The sequence below is a fragment of the Pithys albifrons genome, chromosome 7 (assembly GCF_047495875.1).
Source record: "Pithys albifrons albifrons isolate INPA30051 chromosome 7, PitAlb_v1, whole genome shotgun sequence".
NCBI lineage: Eukaryota > Metazoa > Chordata > Aves > Passeriformes > Thamnophilidae > Pithys > Pithys albifrons.
Window position 1 is genome coordinate 5,439,671 of NC_092464.1, and position 21,860 is coordinate 5,461,530.

General features: G+C 48.5%; 1 protein-coding gene and 1 long non-coding RNA gene across 3 annotated transcripts in view; one reads left to right on the forward strand and one right to left on the reverse strand.

Moving 5' to 3' along the window:
- Positions 1–14,806, reverse strand: part of LOC139674019 (mitogen-activated protein kinase kinase kinase 3-like) — an 80,194-nt gene extending 65,388 nt beyond the window's left edge. For both annotated transcript variants that reach the window (XM_071560099.1, XM_071560098.1), the window contains exon 1: positions 14,671–14,806. The gene's annotated coding sequence lies outside the window, so the exon portion shown is untranslated. The remainder of the gene's footprint in view (positions 1–14,670) is intronic.
- A 195-nt stretch (positions 14,807–15,001) lies between these two features.
- On the forward strand, positions 15,002–17,032 carry LOC139674101 (uncharacterized). Its single transcript, XR_011698274.1, has 3 exons — positions 15,002–15,144; positions 15,943–16,302; positions 16,735–17,032. It is a non-coding gene; the product is annotated as an uncharacterized lncRNA (long non-coding RNA).
- The last annotated feature ends 4,828 nt before the right edge of the window (positions 17,033–21,860 follow it).

Genomic DNA, 21,860 nt, shown 5'->3' on the forward strand with positions numbered 1-21,860 from the left:
ATCATAGAATCGATTGGGTTGGAAAAGGCCTCTGAGAGATCAAATCCAACCCTTGGTCCAACTCCAGTCCCTTTACCAGATCGTGGCACTCAGTGCCACGCCCAAGCTCAGTTTAAAAACCTCCAGGAATGGGGAATCCACCCCCTCTCTGGGCAGTCCATTCCAATGTCTGATTACTCTCTCTGGAAAGAATTTTTTTTTTATTTCCAACTTAAATTTCCCCTGGCACAGCTTAAGCCCATGCCCCCTTGTCCTATTGCTGACTGCCTGGAATGAGACAAGAGGGAGAAAACAGAGCACAGCGAGTGCTTAGTGGCAAGAGAAGATTAAGATATGCTGTGGGTTTGGGCAGAAGGACCACGTTTCTCCATAGCCCCAGGACTCTGCTGTCTCCACAAGCTGCTGGCTCCTCCATGCTCTCAGTGGGCTGGTGATGGGGTTATGAAACAAACACGTGGGGCAGATTTCACAGAGGTTTTGTTCTCCTTGTCCTCTTGACTTGTGGTATCACATGAACTCAAGTTGCCTTCATGATAAAAAATGAGCCATCAACAGTGCTGGAGCCAGACTGGGCAGCACACAGGCACACACTCACACAGGTCTGCAGAGCACACGTATTGCCCTGAGCTCAAAGTGCTCAGGACCTCCCAGGTCTGCCCTGTCCCTCCTGCCAGCCCTTCCCCATCCAACCTTCACACAGCTGTGGCTCAGCAGAGCCCATGCACAGCCTGTTGCTTGCTCCAAAGCACACAAAGCAGGTTCTTCTGGAGAAGGAATGTTGAGTTGCCCAAGCCATGCCAGCCACAGCCATCACCTAACAGTGACCTGCTGCCCCGGTGCAAGGCAGCAGGTCACGGCTCTGCACAGACACCACTTCATTCCCCAAGCCTGGGGGAGGGAAGAAAAGATGTTGATACTAAGGAAAAGGCAGATCTTGTCTCTAAACTCAGCTGAGGGCATTGCAGAGCTTGGGATCGAGAGCATGACAGCTCACCAAGGCAAAGAGCAGCCTGCAAGGGAGGCAGAGTGATGAGTAATTTCCTCTCCTATGGTGTCCAGCCTGGTGTAGTGCAATGGAAAGCTACAGGCAGCAGAAAGCTGTGGGCCTTTTGTCCATCTTGGAGAAAGTCACAGAATCATAGAATGGATTGGTTTGGAAAAGATCTCCGAGATCATCAAGTCCAACCCTTGGTCCAACTCCAGTCCCTTTACCAGATTATGGCACTCAGTGCCACGGCCAAGCTCAGTTTAAAAACCTCCAGGGATGGGGAAACCACCCCCTCTCTGGGCAGGCCATTCCAATGTCTGATCACTCTCTCTGGAAAGAATTTTTTTCTGATCTCCAACTTAACTTTCCCCTGGCAGAGCTTGAGCCCGTGCCCTCTTGTCCTATTGCTGACTGCCTGGGAGAAGAGACCAACCCCCACCTGGCTAGAACTTCCCTTCAGATAGTGAAGTCTGACCTGAAGACTTTCAGAAGAGAGAAGTCCATCACCCTTGAGGCTGTGGACCAACCCTGCACCATTAAGGCAGCCACACAACACCCTGAACTGGCAGAGCAGCTGCTCAGCTGCTCCAAAATCAGGTCACTTATTAGGCACAGTGGGGAAACAGTCAACCACTTTTAGAAGAAAGCTCTGGAGAAATACAGTTTAGCTCAATATTGATTCCCACGGCTCCGTTACAGACAGACAGAATTAATTTCCAGCATGGAAAGAAACATATGCCTGCACATCAAAACAAAATACAGAAGCCTTTCCAATCCTCCGGCTGCATTTCAATGGAAACCAGAAGGCTGTCACGATGGAAAGATTTCAGTTTTCTAATTAATCCTGCCTGCTGAGAGTTTAATGCCACTAATTGATGAGGAGAGGCGGTGTCCAGACAGCACTTGCAATTCCTTTTTACATCTTTAGACCAAATTTTCTCTATATTAAATATAATAATAAGGCAGACTTGCTCCCTGCACACACTATGCCCTGCTCCAACTCCCTCCTCCCTAGAAGATGTCTGGTTGAAGGAAAGGAGGCAAAGCCCATGTCAGAGCTCTTTACAAGTGCTGGAAGTTTTCCTGGAAAACATCATCTGTGATAGTGTCACTTCCACAGAACATGCCAAGAGAAAGACCATTGGTGCCAGGGACACTGCCTGTGCCATGAAACACCCAGCCCCTACCCTCCATGGATCTGGGAGATTGCTTCTCCCAATCCAACAGAGCAATCACTCAGCCAAGAGATGTCCCATAACACCTCCTGAAAAAACACACAAAATGTACTGTAGTGTCAGGAAATGGATCATCAGCCCCCACAGCAGAGCCCCAGGCTCAACACAATGACACCACCAGCAAAAAAGGTCTTTCTGGAGCAGACCAGGCTTGATTGGTCACCTGCACCACAGAATGGTTCTGGTCTTTAATCCTAAATATTGATCTCACATGACCAGGGGACACCTTTGGAGACAGCAAAGAGATTCTAAGTGCAAAAGCTAACACAGACTCAATATGAGAAGGCAGTTCAGCACATGCCTGGATAGGAAATTTCTGCTCCCAACTTCTACCTGTGTTGAGCGCAGGCTCCACCTCTTCCCTGAATTAATTATGGACAGAATTTGTCCCTTTATACTCAACATTCAGCAAGTTCAGTCTAGGAGGTGGTAAGTGCTCTGAGCTGCAAATCAAACTGGGAAATGTGAAATAAAAACCAATCCACACTCACAAGGCTGTGCTATGGTTACTAAGCAGCAATAAACGAAGCAATGTTGATGGTCCCCAAGCTCTGGCCTGAAACTCCAGCCCTGCTCTGTTTGTCATAGCAATAGCATTTCCACCTGCACCTTTCTGACGTCCTCTGGGAGCCTTCACACACCCTTGTCATAGCTCATGGCCAACAGAGCCCAGGCCAGCTGTGCAGATGTGCAGCTGGCTGACCTCTCCTTACGAAAAGGCTTCTATTATTTTTTCCCCTATTATTAGTTTTCAAGCCACCTACTCCATCATAAATATAAAGTAAAATTAGCCTATTCCTAGAATGCTAAAAAAAGACGAGCTGATGTCTGCACAAACTGAATCCCAGCAAGTCAACGGGAAGGTTCCAAGCATGCAAAGAATGTTAAATCCAGAGCTTTTGGCCCTTTTCCTACAAAACTACTGCTGCAAACACCTTGTGCATGTGCAGGTTGAGTCATGAGCATGCAGAGTCTCTCACCAGCCCAACCTGCCTGCTGCTCCTTCCATGGCACCCTAAGCAAACTACTGTCTGCCCACCAGCCTATTAATAAACACAAACCAGGGAGAAAAGCTGCACACCCCAGCAGGGACATGGATGAGATGATCTAATAGGACCTTTTCCATCTCTTCACTTTTACGCTTAGTCACATGACAAATATCTCCCATGTTGTAAAGAAACATGCTGGCTTTGCTTGCCTGCTTATGATGGGAGAGTGTTGCCCTCTGAAGACATTTCATTTTCCAACTGTTCACAGAATGCCTGGAGTTGGAAAAGACCTCGGGAGATCTTCCAGTCCAATCCCCCTGGTAAAGGAGATTCTCCTAGAGCAGGTTGCACAGGATCATGTTCAGGCAAGTTTTGAGTAACTCCAGAGAGAGCTGACAGGGTTACCCAACGAGAGTTAAGCAAGAGGACTTGCATTTGCCTGGTTTTCAGCCTCAGGGAGCTCCAAGGCACCCAAGCAAGTCCCCTAATTGGGCACAGGAACCCCATTTCTGTATTATCAGAGTACTTGTGCTTCTCTGAGCTCCCAAGCCTGATCCTGTCCAACGTGGAAAGGCACTTCATTTACTTCTGCAGGAAGGAGGTTGGCAAGAGAACAGACAGCAAACAACCCCTCCATCAACCTGCTAAGCCAAGCCTTCTGTGACAGACTGTCACGAAACAGCTCAAAAAAACCCCAAGCACCCCAGAAAGGGAAATGCAAACAAAGGAATTTGGGGAGAAGAGACTCCAGTGCACCTTAAGTATTTAGGTTTACATGGCAATTTGCATTGCATTGATTCATGCCATAGCACAGCAAGGCTACCTCTTGTTTTCAAAATGCCCAGAAGTGCAAGGCTTCCATCCTCACACAGAACCCTAAGGGCCTCAAGACCACAGATCTGCAAACTTCATCAAGAAAGGAAAAAATATTTTACCATATAAATCATGAAAAAGACCCCACACTATGGAAAAAAAAAAAAAGAATCAACCCAAAAGCCACACAATCTGAGTATCTCTTGTAACAAGACAGATACCAAAGGATGGGAAAATGTATGCTGAAAAGGGAGCCAGGAATAGAAGATTTTACTTCATTTTCATATCCTGCTGGACAACAGGATGACTCTGAGCATTACCAATTCTCATAGTCTTCAGTGTTTTTCCTAAGAACCTGGTTCCTGGAGTCACATGATTACATCAGAATCCACACTTCCTTTTTTTTGTTTGTTTGTTTGGTTTTTTGTTAAAAAAGAAGTACTTGTAGATGTCAAAAGCTGAAGAAGTGTAAGCCATGAAGTCTGAAATGCTCAAACAAGAAGAAATAGAAACATCTATTTTAAAATAAATAAACCACTATTTCTGGAGGAAAGAATGTGATCCAGGATTCTTTTCTCCTAATACTATACACAGGAAACCTTAGACTGGACAGGGAATTACTTGATTTTGGGGGATGGAGGGTGTTTCAACACCTCCATCTGTAAGTTACAGGTGAGAAAATACAGCTTTCATAGAAACATCTGTCTGAAAATTAGGCAGCCCCTTTGATGGCCTGATCCTGGCCTCCCTAGTCAAAGAGCATTATGCACTGGGGATGAATTCAAAGCACAGCAGTTTAAAAAAAATATTAGAGCAGAACAGCCTTTCAAATTTTGCTTACACTTTTTTCACCCAGCATTAAGTAGTGTAAAGCCATGGAATTTTCAGCTATGCCAGATCATCTACTGGCATTCTCTGCTCACCAAAACTATCAGATCTGCAGTTGCTGGTGGATCTTGCACAGCAGAAATACCTTATGGTAAAAATTAGTCTAATAAAAAGGACTTGACCTTCTCAAAAAGCCTGTGTTGACTCTCACAAAGCTCAGCCCACACTCCTGATGAGCCCTGGGGTGGTGACACCATTGCACTACAGGCACCTGAGCTGCAGCTACCCACCACCTAGAGGAATAATAAACTTTGGCCTCATGTTCAAATACTCACAAGCACCACAAAGAGTAGAAAACTGCAGGTCACATTTATTTCCTATTTTTGCATGGAACAAAACTATTAAGATGTACAAGACTTAGATCTGGGGTGTGCTGTGCTACACTTCTGTTAAACCGGTGGTCTTTGCCCATTCTGCCCAAAGATAACCAACTAACAAAGATGCAGAGAAGTTCAGAGGAGAAGAACATGAAGAACATGAGAAGCTGTGGCTCACACAGCAGCTTCTGGCACAGTAGTGCTTGCACAGGCAGCAGCACCAGAGCCAAGCCCAGGGGGTAGCATCCTTCACCCTGACTGGAGCTCAACTGTGCCATTCCTCAAGCTCGAGGGTTTTGCTTTTCATCAGCTTTCCATCAGAGACAGCCACAAGTCTCTGCTCCTGCTTGCAGGGCATGCACGGGGGCAGAGAAAGGAAACCTCGCTGCTCCTGCTGGCAAACAGCTCTGGGTTTCTGTATTATCTCATCTCTGAGATTACAAGGAAGTGAGCACAAACCTGTTCAGTCACATTGTTCCCGCTCACCCCTGGCCAAGGGCCGGGCCATTACGCTGCTGTGTTCCTGCTGTTGCCAGGACGGATCTGCTGCTCCTCCAGCCCCGGGGCAGCTCCAACCCCTTCCCACAGCACACCGGGACACGCTCCTGCCTGCCCTGGCATGGAACTTAACCACAGCCAGGCACCAGCAGAGACCATGCACAGCATCAGAGGTTGGTCCAGCTATCAAATTCCTGAGCTCAGCTACCACTGCTGTACAGTGTGTAACACACCTACCCCTCGCTCCTCCCACCACCTGCAAAGGATGAGAACATCAAACCTCCCGCTCCACAAATCTCCCTATCCAAACAACTCCTTTCTGCCTACCCAGGATTTCCCTTCCCGTCTCTCTATCTGCTCTCAGGTGCCTGCGAAGTGTGGCTGGACTTGGGAAAGATCTGACAGGGGCAGATGCAACCTGGCTGCAGAGGTGGCAAAACACCTGCGGACCTCCTGTCCTCTGAAGCTGCCCCAGGTGCTCTGATACTCCTGTGCTTAATGCTAATCCTGCTGCACTTGGTTCTCAGGGATGTGAGAGGTGGTGCCTTTGGACCACACAGGAAAGAAAAACAAAACAGAAAGTGAATCAAGGGTCTACAAATAAATAAATATTTTTTTAAAAAGAAACAGATTAAGCAAACACTGAAACACTTCTTGAAAAGATTGTACCTTGCTGCATCACTATAGAATCAGAACAAAACTGACCAACAATAACAAAAAAATTGATGCAATTATGGTTTTGTTTGCAAACTTTTCTCTGCACCCCCTCTTCCCCCAAACAATTTGCTTTAAAAGAAAAATACCACACATAACGTTTCTATCCTTGCTTATTTCAGAGGAGAAACACAGCTCTTTAAACTTGTTAGCACCTTTCCCCTTCTTATAGCAAACCACAACTAAACGAGACATGTTAAGAAACCTAAACAGACATGGAAGTTACAGGTCCTTTTTTTTCACCCCCTTTTTCAAATGAAGTATTTTCTTAGCTGAGCTCTCAAAAGCAGATCACACACATACAAAGAAACGAGTTTGGAAATCCCCCTCCCTCCACCCCCACTGCTATTTGCTAAGGAAATCAGATGCCCAAACCCAGCCAAAAAATGATCTCAGCCATTCTTAAGAGAGCCCACAGTGCATTTTCATGAGTCATGGAAAGCAACAACTCGTTGCTTTGGTAATGCTAGGTAAGCAACTGGTCACCCATCCCCAGCCAGACTTTCAGCAGTAAGTCAAAGAGCAGACCATGTCTTGACAGATTACATCAGAGACAGCCCCAAAATAGAGCCCCACAGCAAGTTAGCTCGCAGGAGGTTTTAAAGGAAATGCCACAAAGCGTGTCCTATGAAAGCATTCAGCAGCCAGGATCCCCCATGGTCCTGATCCAAGAGTGTTCCTGAGAGCTCCACCTCCCAAACCCAAACTTTCAGGGCAGGCGGAGATGCTCCAGGCAGCCAATGGAGAGGGAAGTGACAGACAGAGTCAGGGATTAGCAAGAAAGCAAGTGCCTTACCCATGTTTTTCCCATGAGTTGGGGCAGGTAGGAAACTAAGAGGCCCAAAAACAACACTGGGGAAGAATGATGGGATGCTTCATTTACCAGACCCTTTCCAGCCATTCCAGCTTGTACATATGGCACTCAATGCATACATGCACACAGGTGCATGACAGATGTACCTAACTTACATCAGGCCCTGACCAAACTGCTTGCTTTTTAAAATATGTATTATATAGATCATTTCCCTACTATCCTCTTTGGGTGACCCTGAGATTAGCTCAGTTGGTTAAAACTTGGTTGTAATAATGACAAGGTCATGGGTTCAATCCCCTGTATGGGCCACTGACTTAAGAGTTGGACTCGATGATCCCTGTGGGTCCCTTCCAACACAGAATAGTCTGTGATTCTGGGTGAGGGAGACTCCTGCAACAGCACCACTCCAAGCACTTGGTGACACTCCTGAACATGGCCATGAAGACAGTGGTGTTTGTGATGCAGCCTAGAGTCCTTCCACCACACCAGTCCAAGGTTTTGGAAATCCACCCCAAGACAGGTCAGAGGGATGGTAAGTCCCTCTTGCAGCAAGGGGAGACCCTTTCCAACACATCCCATGTTCTTCCACAAATACCTCCCACTTTCATCACCTCTTGGTGACTCACACAGCAAGACACCCAGTCATTGCTGCCTGAGAAGTTCCCACAGAGGTGAGAGGCAACACATGATATGAAAGGTAAATCAGCTTCTCATGATGAACCAGGTGTTGGAAGTCCATCCATCTCATCCAATTTCAGTGTGTCAAACCACCTCCCTGGGACAACCCAACTGTCTTCCTCAAAGGGAAGTTCCCTAGCACAGGATTTCCTGGACAGAGACCAAGACTGGAACCAGCTCATCCCCAGCTTCATCTGTCTTCATCCAGAGATGGAGATAGTTACAATCTTCAGCACCTTTTGTGCTGGGTCTAAAAGCCAGTCGTGAAAACACACATCCTTACCCCTTACAGCCCCATCCTGAAGTCAACCACGCACACAGCAGGAATTAATCACTTCTGTAATGCTGTAGGTGAATCTGATCAATTATTGCAATGATTAACAAATATTTCCCTCTTTTTTTCTTGAGTCATCAGCCAGGTAACACAGTGACACACATCATACACACCTTTAACATCAAGTACCTCCAGGAGAGGACCATGGAGAGTCTCAAACAGCACTCCCAACCCAAATAAAAATAGGCAAGAATGGGTATAGTTCCCCAAATACTTCATTGCAACCAAGCAAGGTGATGCCAAGACAGTCTTCAGACACAAAGAGTTGCAGCACCAAAACTAGACCTTTCCCTAACCTTTTCTCTCTGGCACAGCACTGCTCAGGAACAGCTCAACAACACTGAGAGCTGGACCTTGACCCTTTCAATAAAACCAATGATGCAATAAACTAAGCACAGCTTGACAGATTCTGTTTATCTCTTTTACTTGCTCCCAGCACCATCCAAAGAGAAATAACTGAAATATCTTGCATATTTCTCTAATGACTCTTGCTACTCAGGACCAGCACTGGGGGGGTACTAAGACCAAGGACCAGCAAATTCAACTGGTTTATTAACCGGGTGCTCTGGTTTCCCAAAACCCACTCTCCAAGGGGAAAGCCAGCAGAAGGATTGCAACACTGGGATCATTGCTGTAGTTTTGTGCTGAAAGGCAAACAGAAGGCATCAAGGCTGCAGTGTGAGCACCTTACATAAGCAAGAAAAACTTTCCAGGAGCTTAGCCCAGCCTGGTATCGTTACTGAAGGATGCTTCATCCAGCAAAACAAACCCTTCTTCACAGCTCCACACTACTATCAACCTCAACACGAGAAGCCCAAGTCTCTGACCTCTGATTTTCAGGTACAGGTTACTCATCATTTACACATTCCCAAACTGCTCTGCCCCACAGTCCCAGTTCACACACATCCCTCCAGCCACTCACTCCCACAGTGACTTCCGAGTTATCACCCTGCTAGAGATAACACTACTATCAGCTCCTATCAGCAACCCCTGGCTACAGATTACACTGTTATCAGTTGCCCTTTACAATGACACTGATGATCCAGCATGCCAAAAAGGGACAGTTTCCTCCAGGGCACTCCATACCTATTGACAGAAAGGAAAAGGTGAGAGGAGTAAAGGGAGAGAGTATTTAAAAGAGGGTTTCTTTTCATGCACACTCACCTTTCCTTCAGTTGACCTTACACTTTCTTCCCCAACTCATTAAACCAGAACAAGCCTTCCTTATCAAAGCACTGCCTCACAGAGGGGATGCACCAACCCCTAGATCTGTGTCAGGGGCAAGATATCCCTGTTACCAAGAGCTGGTGGAGCCTAACACCTTGTGTCTACCACCCTTCTGCAGGGTCCTCATGCCCTGGGATGGAGCAACCCTGTTGCAAAAGGTGCAGACAGTCCACTATGAAAAGATTGAGTACCTGCTAAATTAGGCTCTTATTTATGCAGGGCACTGCACTATTTCCAGGTCACAACTAGACTATGACAATCTGGCTTCTGCTCAACCACAAAACACCCATAGAGGTTGCAGGTCATAAGCACTGAGCAATCCCAGTAATCCACTGTCCTCATTACAATGGACTTCCATGTACATTCATAGAATAGAACAGTTCAGTTGAAAGGGATCTACAACAATCACCTAATCCAGCTGCCTGGCCACTTCAGCACTGAAGGGCAAGGATAACCTCAAAAAGGACAGACCTCAACAGGTACACCAAAGCACCAGCATCTTCCTCAGAACTCCTGCACTGAGAGCAGCAGCAGCAGAACTTGTAGCACAACACAGGGTTCACTTTTACACACAGTGTCTGGGCTAATGACTGTTATGTGCTAAGTTTTCAATATTCCCTTGGGGATTTGGGAGCACTTGCAAGCCACTGTACAAAAAATATTTGCATGGGGACAGGGCAAACACAACCACTCCAGGACAGTCCTGGCAGCACAGGAGCACTCAAAGCATTGCAGGGGCCACAAGCACCCTTCAGTACTGATGGATTTAAGACATTCTGCCATCCAGCACACAGACTTCTTATCTCACAATTTATTTTCCCACAGCAATTGTACAAGGTCTTTTCTCCCTCTGAATCACCCAGCTATCAATCAGATGACTTTCTGTTACTTTACCACACACGCTCCCAGCCACAGGTTTGCAAAGCGCCTCTAATCCACCCACCTACTACTATTTTTTCAGGCAATTTGGTCTTTAATCACTACCTGAACACCTGACCCATCCTCCCACCCCCTCCATGGACCTGTCCTGCACACACATTGTTTACACAGCAGCCCACGCAGCAGCTTGGCCAGCTCCGTTCAGGATCTGGCTGGGGCTGCCGGGCACGGCACACCTGCCAACAGGACTTTGTCCCACGAAGCTTCTACAGTGCTGAGCCAAACCCTGGCTCAACTCCACCCTGGTTCATTGCTATTACGGCTTGTTCTCCTTGGGCTGCACCAAATCATCTCAGAGAGCAGAGAGAACTAAATCAGGGGAGCTTTCACAGAAGTGACAATTAATTCTGCATAAAATGGTGGCCAATCTGGGTTCAGCTCAGGAGAGAAGAACAGGTTCCAGTTGACCACAGATTCTCATTAAATTCTGAGCCCCTTGTTTTCCACTAACATCTATATTGCGATCTTCCAGGATAGAAAAAAGTGCTTGGGGAATGCATCTGGGAGCTGAACCTCTCCTCTTTTAGAGTACAGATAGATCTTTCACCTTTGACTTCTAAAAGCCTCAGAAAGTCCAGGTTAAACTTTCTGTGATCCCTTCACAGACATCCTGACCACCCTGGGAACAGAAGGTGGCCCTGAGAGCAGGCACAGTGATGACATACAACGGTGTTCCCATCCCAGGTCACTGAGGTGGGGACATAGGGCAAAGAGCTGCAAGGCTCCCCACTACAGGCCATGCTGATACTGCACCTTTCACCATCCTGGGCTTCCCGACCTGTGTCTCAAAACAGTCCAAGCCACCTATTCCCAGCCTGCAGACCCAGAACTCTTCACTATCCCCACTACAGTGTTCTTCTCTTGCTCTTCAAGCCCATGCAACAGGTCTGCCAGGAACAGCTCCCCAGGGGCTTTGAAGAGCAAGACATAAATTTTTAAAGGAGATCTTTGCTTTTAACTTCTTGTGTTAATTAACTGGGATAGAGTGATTGAATCATAGAATTGTTGAGGTTGGAAATGACCTCTAAGATCATCAGGTCCAACCATTAACCCAGCATTGGTTCCACCACCAGCACAATTCCACCACTAAACTATGTCCCACACCACTAAACTAGGGCCACATCTACACACCTTTTGAACACTTCCAGGGATGGTGATTCCACCATTTTCCAGGGCAGCCTGTTCCAGTTCCTGACCACCCTCTGAGATGGATACCACCAGCATGTTAGTGACTAACGAGAAGATTACTTGGCCAGACCAGATCAGGACTGCAAGGATAGACAGAAAACAAACACAAATGCCCACATATTCATGCTCATGCACACCTTCAGACACAAAACCACTCGTTTTGCCCATCTGATGCTCACCACAGCACTGACCACATCAGATGAAGGCTCATACCATGTGGGATATGGGTCAAGCCCACAGACACAGCGTGTTTCAGGCACAACTGAGATGACACTCACCCTCTGCATCTCACACTGCAAAGGCAGCAAAGGTGCCAGAAAGAAATGCTGAACTGACCTGGCCTGCAGTGGTGTGTGTGGGGAAGGGAAACTGCTCTCTGGAGGGTCTCACCAAAAACACCTGGTCACCCATTTCCCCTTGTGGAGCTTCAACAGAAAAATAAATAAAGTCTGGGGACTGGGGGTGAATCTGCCAGGCTCAGGATTGGTGGTCCATTTATAGCCTTTCTAAAAGGTGTCTGAGGACACACACACAAGAAAAAAGAAATTGAATTCCATATTCCAGTTCTTATGGCTCAGTAGTGCATTTTCCATCTGCACAGTGCACAGCTGACATTCTGCACATTTCTGTGGGCACTGTGCTCAGCCTGTGCTCTGAGCAGAGAAGGGAGTGGAAGTGACTGAGCCCAGCAGCCTCCTGTTACCGTCAGGCATCAGCAAGCACCAGCCCCATCACCTGCAGCTCCGTGCTGGGGAAGCAGCCTGAAAGAGCTTGGCCACCTCCCATGAAAGGCTGGCATGTGGGATGTGTGTCCCTCTCCTGTGCTGGTTCTCAGGATCTAAAGAGTCCAGAGATCTGTAGAGAGAGAAGCTGCGTTTCCTTAAGCCATATGAACTGCACAGGCTGAACTGCAATTGAATATCTCTTTTTTTATCCCCCTCTTCTTTTGGATGATCCCCTCAATCAGGAGGCCCAAAGTACATTCAGAGAAATCAGTCCCTCTTTTCTTCTACGTGTAGATAGGCTTGTACACTCCAAAGCCAAGGCTGTGCTCCCTGAGCAGGCTAATAAAAGAAAGCCCTTCTAACAGCAAACCCTGACTCACTTCCCTCCAGCCTCGACCAGCAGGTCTTCAACGGCAGAGCCAGATCCACCAGAACAGAAGATCCTGCCAGCTTTCTGACTCGTTCCCACGTCCATCTGGGGAGAGCAGGGCTGGAAGCACATCACTTTCCATGCTGCAGCAACACACTCCATCCCACGGCTCTGCCAGGGAGCCAGACACACCGTGTGATCCTCGCCGGCATCTTCCCAATGGGAAAATTCAGAAAGCATCAAGTCCAGGCTGCAGGCTGAAATCACGAAGCATCATAAAGCAACAGGAACATTTCAGGAAGGATGGAGCCGCTTCTCTGGCTGCTGCAATCGCTGGCTCTTCATGTCGGAGTCGCTTCGTCTGGATGAACATCCAGACTACATCTCTCTGCATGAGCACACTTCCCTCATAGGCTCTAACAGCCTCCAAAAAAAAGAAATGCATCACCCATCAGCAAACGTTGACAGGGCAGAGCTGTGGGTTTCTGATGGAGATTAAGGACCCATGGAAAAAACTGCAGCACCAAAACCCATTCACAGAAGGAAGGTATAAAAGATCCTTTAAGTCCACATCCCACCGGGCTGGCAGCCCATCCAGCCTCACGTCCTGCCTCCAACAGAGGAGCTTTTACAAGCTGCAAAACCTTCCCAGGGCAAAGGCTGTGCCCAGCCATGGAGGTCTGCTCTGATCTGCAGGAGCCCCGGGAAAACTTGAAACCCTGTTTATAATTAATGTCAAATTAGGGGTTCGGGAAACTGGACCATCTGATACAAGACACAGGTAGTCACGAGCAAGCCCCTAAATTGAACTGATCTCATGCACACCTGAAGAACTGCTTCCAATAACTGCACTCCATGCAAAAATCCTCCACGGAGCTACATCAAACTGCAAATACTGGACTGGAAATAAATTCATAAGGTGGCACCGAAAAAAAATTCCCCGAAACCACTCACTCTCGCCAAAGAAGTGAAAAATCTTGACCCTGGAAATCTCAGGAATCATTTAATCCCTGCACAAATCCCAATTCTCCAAATCCCAGGTGAGCCCTGTGTTTTTGGTTCATGCACCAGCAACACATGCAGATTGTGCATCGAACCAGAAGCAGGTCTGCTTCCAAAAACTATCGGATAACAAAACAGGAATTGAAGAGCAGAATAAAAGCAGCAGCCGAGGGAGATGCCGCTTTGCAAGCTGAGCAAATCCTCCCAGAGCATCCTCCCGAGTTGTGGCACAGCTCCCCACGACAGCGGCTCGCTGCATCCAGGTAGAAATCCAGCTTTCCAGTCCGCTGCCCACTCGCACCGAGCGGGTACGGGCTTCCCTCGCCCACAGGGGTCCGTGTTCGCCCCAGAGCCTTCCTCCTCCTCCTTATCGCATCCTCACCGCTACGGGCAGTAGGTGCAGGGAGAGCTCTGTCGGACAGTGAGCGCAGGCCGGGTACCCCCGCACCTTCTTGGTGTGGACGCGACGCTTTCCATGGACGCGGGACCCAAGAGAACACAGCCAGAAACCGCTGGGTCCAAAGATAAATGCATCCCGGGAAGGCGTACCGGGATCTAACCCCGGCACTCGCTATCAGCAGCTGCAGCCGGGACGGGCTCCCAGGCAACAACCTGGGAAAAACAGTGACCCGAGCGCACCAGCACAAGGCGGGGGTGTGCGGGGAGCCCCAGGGAAGGTCAAGCCCTCAATCCTTCAATCCTCACCCACAGACACTGCTCCCGGCGCCCTCCTCTTGTGGAGCAGCTCCAGCCCCTGCGCGCCCCACTCGGCTCTCCAAACCCAGCACTTCACTTGGGAGACTAGAAAGGAAGGAAGAAAAAGCCAGGGAAGCCAGACCAGGCTGCAAAAGCTCCCGGTGACCACTGCAGACAGTAAAATAATTACAACCGAAACTCTCTGGGCAGGAGGGAGCAGGGACCCGGCGGAAAGGGGGATGCGGACGGACTCACTGGTGCGGCGGCGGGGTCACCCGCGGAGGTCCATGCCCGTACACTTGGGGCTGGTGTCACCGCCTTGGGAACCGGCGCCTGGCTCGGCTCAGAACTGCTCAGCTCAGCTCGGCTGCGCTCGGCTGGAGCCCGGCTGGGGCGGCGCACAAAAGCGGGAGGAAGCGGTGACGCGCGGAGCGGCCGCGGCCAATGGGAGGAGGATGGGCACGGGGGGCGGACTGGCCCCGCCGCCGCTGGCGGAGCGGGGCAACCGCGGGGGCCGGGCAGGGCCCCGGCACTGGGGGCAACATCGGGGTGGGGGGATGGAGTGGGGGGGCTTCGACCCTCGGGGCAACTCCGACCGTCGGGGTAGTTCTGGACCCCGGGGTGGCTCCGACCCTTGGGACAGCTCCGACCCTTGGGACAGCTCCGACCGCCAAGGCAGCTCTGACCCTTGGGACAACTCCGACCCTCGGGGTAGTTCCGGACTCCAAGGTGGCTCCGACCTTCGGGGTAGCTCCGGATCCTGGGGCCTTTCTGACCCTCGGGGTAGCTTTGGACCCTGGGACGGCTCCGACCCCCGGGGCGACTCCGACCCTCAGGGCAGCTCCGATCGTCGGGGTAGTTCCGGATCTAGGGTGGCTCCAAACCCCGAGGCAGCTCCGACCTCGGGTTAGCTCCGGACCCCGGGGCGGCACTGACCCTTGAGACAGCTCTGACCCTCGGGGTGGCTTCGACCTTCGGGGCGGCTCCGACCCTTGGGGTGGCTTCAGTCCCCGGGCGGACTCGCAGCCCGGATGATGCCCTGTCCCGCAGCCCCGTTCGGTCCCGGTGGAGCTTCCCGGCCCTCCAGGTCGCATCAGCCGCGGTGAGACTTGTGGGGCATCTCCGACTCCCGAGGCAGTTCCGACCCCCCGGGTGATGCCCCATCCTGCAGCCTCCCGCTGGGGCTTCCCTTGGCCCTGCAGGTCTGATGAGACACCGCATGGGATCCTTTGGCTTTGCTTCCAAAAAGGATGGGAATGTAACCTCTGTGCTTCAGCTGAGAGTCTCAGGGACCTCCTGAAAGAGCGAGCTGCCCCACACAGTGCCAACATGAAACACTAGGAGATGATGAGAAACAGCACTGAAACCCCGTGACTGAGGGATGGGGCTTCATCAGCTGGGGTGTTGGTGAAGCTGGTGCAGCCTTACTGCAGCACTGTGGCTTTCTGCAGGGCCCAGCCTTCTCCATGCAGCCAGGATGTGAAGGAATTGCTCTCTGATGTCTTGGTTTGGTTTTGTCTCTTCTAGGAGTAATTGGAGCAAAATCGAGTAATAGTGAAGACCAAAGGACAGGGGCTTTTGGCTGTTCCCATGTCACAGCTTGCTCTCCAGAACACCTCAGGGCTCCTTGGGAAGCATTCCAGGGAGGCAGAGAAGCCTCTGGGCTGTTTCGATTTACACCCACCTGTCCCAAGCCTCTGTTGTGTGTCTAAATCCCTTTGGGCTCTACTCTCCATATGGTGAGAGCCAACAGTGGCATAGAAGCAAAATTCACTCCTAAAAAACAGCCAGCAAGAGCCTGAAAAACAGATTGAAGTGGGAGCTGAGTTACGTACCAGATACCCCTCAGACTGCTGGGAAAGAAAATTCATGCAGACAATGGAAAAAGTAAGTAAGAATATTTCTCTGATTATTTCCTTGTTTCCCCATTTAGTAAATGAGGAAGAGGAACAAAGTCAATTCAAGATTTTGGTGGGGGAGATAAAATAATGGGCTGGATCCTAAAACCAGCCCTGTTCCCCTCAAGTTTTTAAGGAGTTGCTGCTGCAAGAAAGTTTGAGCCATTGCCTATAAAGGCAATAGCAACCCCAACCAGGGACCCCTCCTGAGAGATTCAGATCTCACATTCTCGTATACAATCGCGTGACCTATTAATAAAATCCATAGAAACGGATTCTGTATATACCAAATAACTGCAGATGGCTCCAGCCCAAACCGCTCCGGGTTCCCTCACTCCATAAATGATTTTACTGGGGCCAGTCGTGATCTTGATGTAATTGAATAGGTTTCACTCTCTTCTCTCTCCCTCCCCCTCCCCAGAATATTTGTGCAGCTTATGGAGAGACATCCAGGGGGACTGAGCTGTTGCTGGAAGGAACCTCTGACTCCAGCTTGCCTCATCTGTTTGGGAAGCAGCATAAGTCTACCCTAAGCCACCTGGCTTTGGGAAAGAGTTGCTTTTCTCTGCACCTTCCCTCTAACTCTTAGCAGCTTTTAATAAAATTCTGGTAACTTGGCACATTTGAAATGTTGGCTCCTGCCCATTGGGTATGTATGTAATGAATTCCTGTGCTGCAGATGCCTTTCTGAAATAAATCACATGTGTTTACCTTGGGAACCAGGCACTGGACCCCAGGACCTCAGGTTCAAGTATTATAAGGCACTGAGCAACAAGCAGCTCCTTTAAAACCACCTGGTTTTAATGGGAATTGGTTAGGCACACACAATTACTGCTGAAAGCTGCAATCCTTCCAAGCAGCATCTCTTTTCTGAGCGTGTTTGGTGCCCCAGGTATCCCACTACAGGGATTTCAGTTCTAGGGTGTTCCCGAACAATATAAGGATCATCATGTATGTAAAGACTCTTTCCACTGATGTCAACAGCTCTCTGCTGATGGGCGTGCTATGGATCTGCCCCCACATTCTACCTACTCGAATTGCTCTTGAAACCATTTACAAAGCCTGGCAAAGGATGGACAGAGGTGTGTGGCTCTGTGCATAGTTTCAGGTGTTCTCCTTAAATGCTGGCTGACAGCCTTCTGCATGTTTCTGGGGAGAGGTGAACACCTGGTTGAGACTGCACAGTGGAGAGCAGTGGTAACCTGTGTGTTGCAGGCAGTGGTTGTAGTGGCTCTGTACAGTGAAATAAAACAGATGTGGGTTGTTCTCTATCCCTGAGGACAACAGGTGTGGCACACCTTTTACCCATGGAGCCAAACTCTCCCTTCTTTTCCAAAACAGTGTCCAAACTGCCATTAGGAAACATTCCTTGGTGCATGGTGTGCTGGTGCACTTGCCAGTTGTCGAGACAGAAAGCAGGTCTCACATAAAACCTGGAGATGTGTGCTCTGATTCTTCTTAGTTGACTGGTATAAATGTTGGGTGGATATGAAGGCCTATATCACCTTGATAATATCTTCAGTGAAAAGTTTGATGGCACAATAGTGAGCTATAAGAAAAGCTGATGGTTCATCCACAGAACAAGAACTTTGCAAATCACAGCCTCAGGCTGTTCTATTTATGCTTCTCCTTTAATGACGTAAGCATTAGTATTTGCTGTGGGGAGAAAAGGGGGCAGATATTTGGCTTTTGCTTAACTGGTGCTATTTTGGGCTATGTTAGGGTTCCTGCAGGAAGTGAACACAGGTCCCATGGCACTGACCCAATTCTTCTGTGACTAAGTGTGCTCCATCTAACCTGAAATTCTCCCATGGCTTCTGTTTGGTATAATATCCTTTCTTGCTTCCTGCCCTGGACAGCAGCAGAAAGCTGTTGTGTGCTGTGAGATGTTGCCAGGCTTTCTCTGCCATCAAGGTGGCTGTGTGTGGTGTGTGAAATCAGTCCTATACTTAGTTTGCAAAATGGACAGGGATGGTGCCGTCTCGGTATAAAGAAAAGAAACCAATTACTTAGGGTTGTGTGCTGCTTCTCAGCTGAAGGCTGGAGCTGCTGATGGGCCTGGGTGGGATGTCAGCACATAGACACAAGTCTGTGATGCTGAAACCTCTGCATGGCAGCGCCTGGGCTTGGCAGATCTGTGGCAGCTGCAGCTCTTCCTCACCCTGAATTAATTGAGGTCTGCTGTTTGCTGTGGAAAAGCAGGTGGGAAAAGAGGATTAGAGCTGTCTTGTGTCTCTCTTAATGTTAGTACCCATAGAAAAGCCACACTTACTTCACTTAGTCGTTTCCCATGTGTTCTGTCTGCTGCAATGCTGAGTGATCTGGAGACTGCCTGATAGATAAAACCTGGCACAAACCACACATGCCAATATTCCTAAGGGTTTTGTGCTCCTCCAAGAACGTGCCTGAAGGAAAGCAGCGGTTTGCTGGGGACAAACATTTGGGGATAGCATTTCATCTCTACCTCTCCCGTTTCATAACCACCATGTCCTGAAGCAGTTGAGAAGTGTGAGAGTCAGGTTCAGATCCCTACTGCTGTGAGGCCACACATTTCCCAAACACCTTTCTCTGCCTCTCCTGTTACATGAAATCTCCCTGGCTATGACCCTCTGCTCTGCAGGGCAGATATTGGGATCTGCTGTGTGAAAGCCCTCACAGCCAGGCAGGACCAAGAGTGATCTCTCGATGGGTTCCTCTTCAATGGCTGGAAATGCTTTCTTATAAACAGCAGATAAAGCCTTCTGCCCACACAACAAATTAACCTTGTGGTTTATAGCTTGGGTTTATAGCTCTTGGCATGAGGAGGAAATCCTGGGCTCTCTCCTGACTCAATGTATGGAATATTTCTTGTATCCACTCCAGCACAGAAGATAGGTGGCAGCAGCAGACACTGTATTTTTAAAGGCAAAGGTGAGTCCTGCACTTAAAGATAAAATGTGTAGTCCTGGAGGAGAGAGTTCAGAGCACGAAGACCCAAGAGCAGGGAGGCAATCTCCATGCACTGCCACCCATCAGACAGCTGGGGGTACTGCAACACCCCACCTTGAGGGGTTAGGAAGTTGTTCTGTGAAGGGGTCAGAGCAAAGGGGTGACCCTCAGCCCTCTCTGAGGCAGTTTTGGTGTCCATCCACCTCGTCCTAGGCAGCTGACTGGAGAGATTTTTCAGATCTTACAAAACAAAGGCTGAAGGCTGAGAGTGACATACAGAGGAAGCAGCTTGCAGCAGCCAGCAGTGTCCATCAACCAAAAAGAAACAGGTTTCAACTCATGTTTCTTCCAAGCTGGGTGTAACTTACACTGAGATTGAGTTGTGTGCATGATTTTTTTTCATGGTAGTCATAACATGCACTTTCATAGCTGGATGTAAATTTCCACACCGTCTTTGTTCCATGACTCACCTTCTCTGCCCAAACAGAGGGAAAACATGTCCAAAAAGGACAGAGTGAAACTGAAGAGGCTCTGATTTCTGGGTGGGTTTTTAAAGAAATGTTGCTGGAGGGCATTTCTCTGTGGAGCTTTTTCATGTGTGCTTAGAACTTGTGTCAACCAAATAGAATTTGCAAGGTGACTCCATATCACCCTGCTGAAAACTGTGAAGCTGGAAGCCCTGGAGAGTTATACTACCTGTCTGCAAACAGGCCCAGTTTAAGCTTTCTCAAGTAAGGTCAGAACCATCCCAGAATATTTATTGGCTCATCCAGCACCTGAATATTGTGGAAAAGTGTACTAGAAATATTGTTCTCATGCTGAAACTGCAAGAAAGCAAAAAATTGCAGGGGACATTCTGTGTTTCCATCTCACCCTCCCAGAAAATTTGGAGAAAATCTCAAGACATTTCCTGAAAAGAACCAATATTCTCTAGCCTGCAGCTTGCTTTTCTTGTTTTTCTAGCTTAAACCATAACTGGAGTGTAAGGGATAAGAGAAGGACTAAAAGAGCATGGCCCAGACACGGGTTTAGGTGTGTGTATCCAGCCTGGCCTGTTCTTTGCTCCCAATGATAACAGGATTTTGTTCCTTGAGAATATGACCCTATTTATCTCATCCCTCTCCTGATTTGAAAGATAACCAATCCACAGGGGTATAGTCAAAGCCACCCAATATAATCACTGGATTTTGGCTGCCATTTCAATTTGTATTTTGCACTCCTTAATGTACTCTTAAGGAAGGAGCTCCTACCAGAACCCTGCAGGAATATTTGTACTCCTACAGCTGTAAGTGTATGAGCAGCCATCAAGCTCAAGTTACCTCGTATTCTTCCCCACTCACCCACATGGAACTGGATTTTAGGTGACAGAAATCAAAGGAAGTAGAGAGCCATGTACCACAGCTGGAATCTCTCTGATTGGCCATAGAGTTATCTGCGTGCATCAAGTGGAAACCTCCAGTTTTATCTTTACCTCTGTCACGAGGGGGAAGAAATCACTGAAACAATCAAAACCTGACTGTTTACACATGTTTTGTTTTATAAATGGACCTGTATAGAAAGTTGCAGCACTGCTGCACAGACAGCTCACATCAATCTCTTATCACAAAAGCCATATGTCCTCATTTCCTCATCTGTGGTAAAATACAAGCAGCGGCGCTCCGGTAATTAGGGAAGCTGGAGGTAAAACCACTCAGCATCCAGCAGTAGGAAAGTGTATGTGGGTGAAGGTTGCAAAACACAAAACAGAGCAGTTTGGTGTTGTCTGTACAACTTTCCATTGGGCTGCTGTTGTTTGTGTGTTTACACGGCAGTTCCTCCACAGAGGGGATGCTGGAAACACCAGGAAGGTCTGAGGGTGCCTGTCCTTCCCCACTTGGTTTACTCCGAGCTGGCAGCCTCACTGCTCCCCTTTGCTGTGCAGAGATCCTTCCCTGGAAAAGGACCCAAACTCAGACCTCAAAATGCAGCAAAGTGACCTTCCATTTCAGTCCCTTTGATGCCATCCCAGACATGTAGAGCATCCATGGATAGTCCTGTGAAAAGCTTTCTCATTGGGTGGTTGGCACAGAGGGGGATCCCCTGTTCCCTACACAGACATAATACAGTGTCACCTGGGAAGAAGAAGCAGAAGGGTCCCACAGGACCACTCAGACATTTTTTGGCTTTTTGCTTACCAAACCCTTGACTGACTGTGTCCATGGCCCTTCTTGGCACTGGAAAGCCAAACCAGTGTCACTGATCAAATTTTTACTTCACCACACTTTTCCACAAAGCTGAGATGGATAAAAATTAACTGAGTGTGTACAATTACTACAGCTGCTATTATGGCATGTCTGTGTCCTTCCAAACTTTTATTTTTTCCAAAAAAGACACATATCCTAAATTTCAGGTCAGCCAGCAATGGTGAAATGCCCTTTTGCCCAGCTTGGTGTGCTTTGTGTAAGGGGTATTTATTTAATCCATCTGAAACTACATGAGAAAGGAGAGAAATATCCCGGCGGCGAGATAAGATGATTATCTTCCTGGCAAACAATGGGAACACGGTCAAAATTAAAAATAATTTGATTGCAAATAGGAAGCCTAGTAAAGCAGCAGGACCAGAGGAAACATGACTAATTT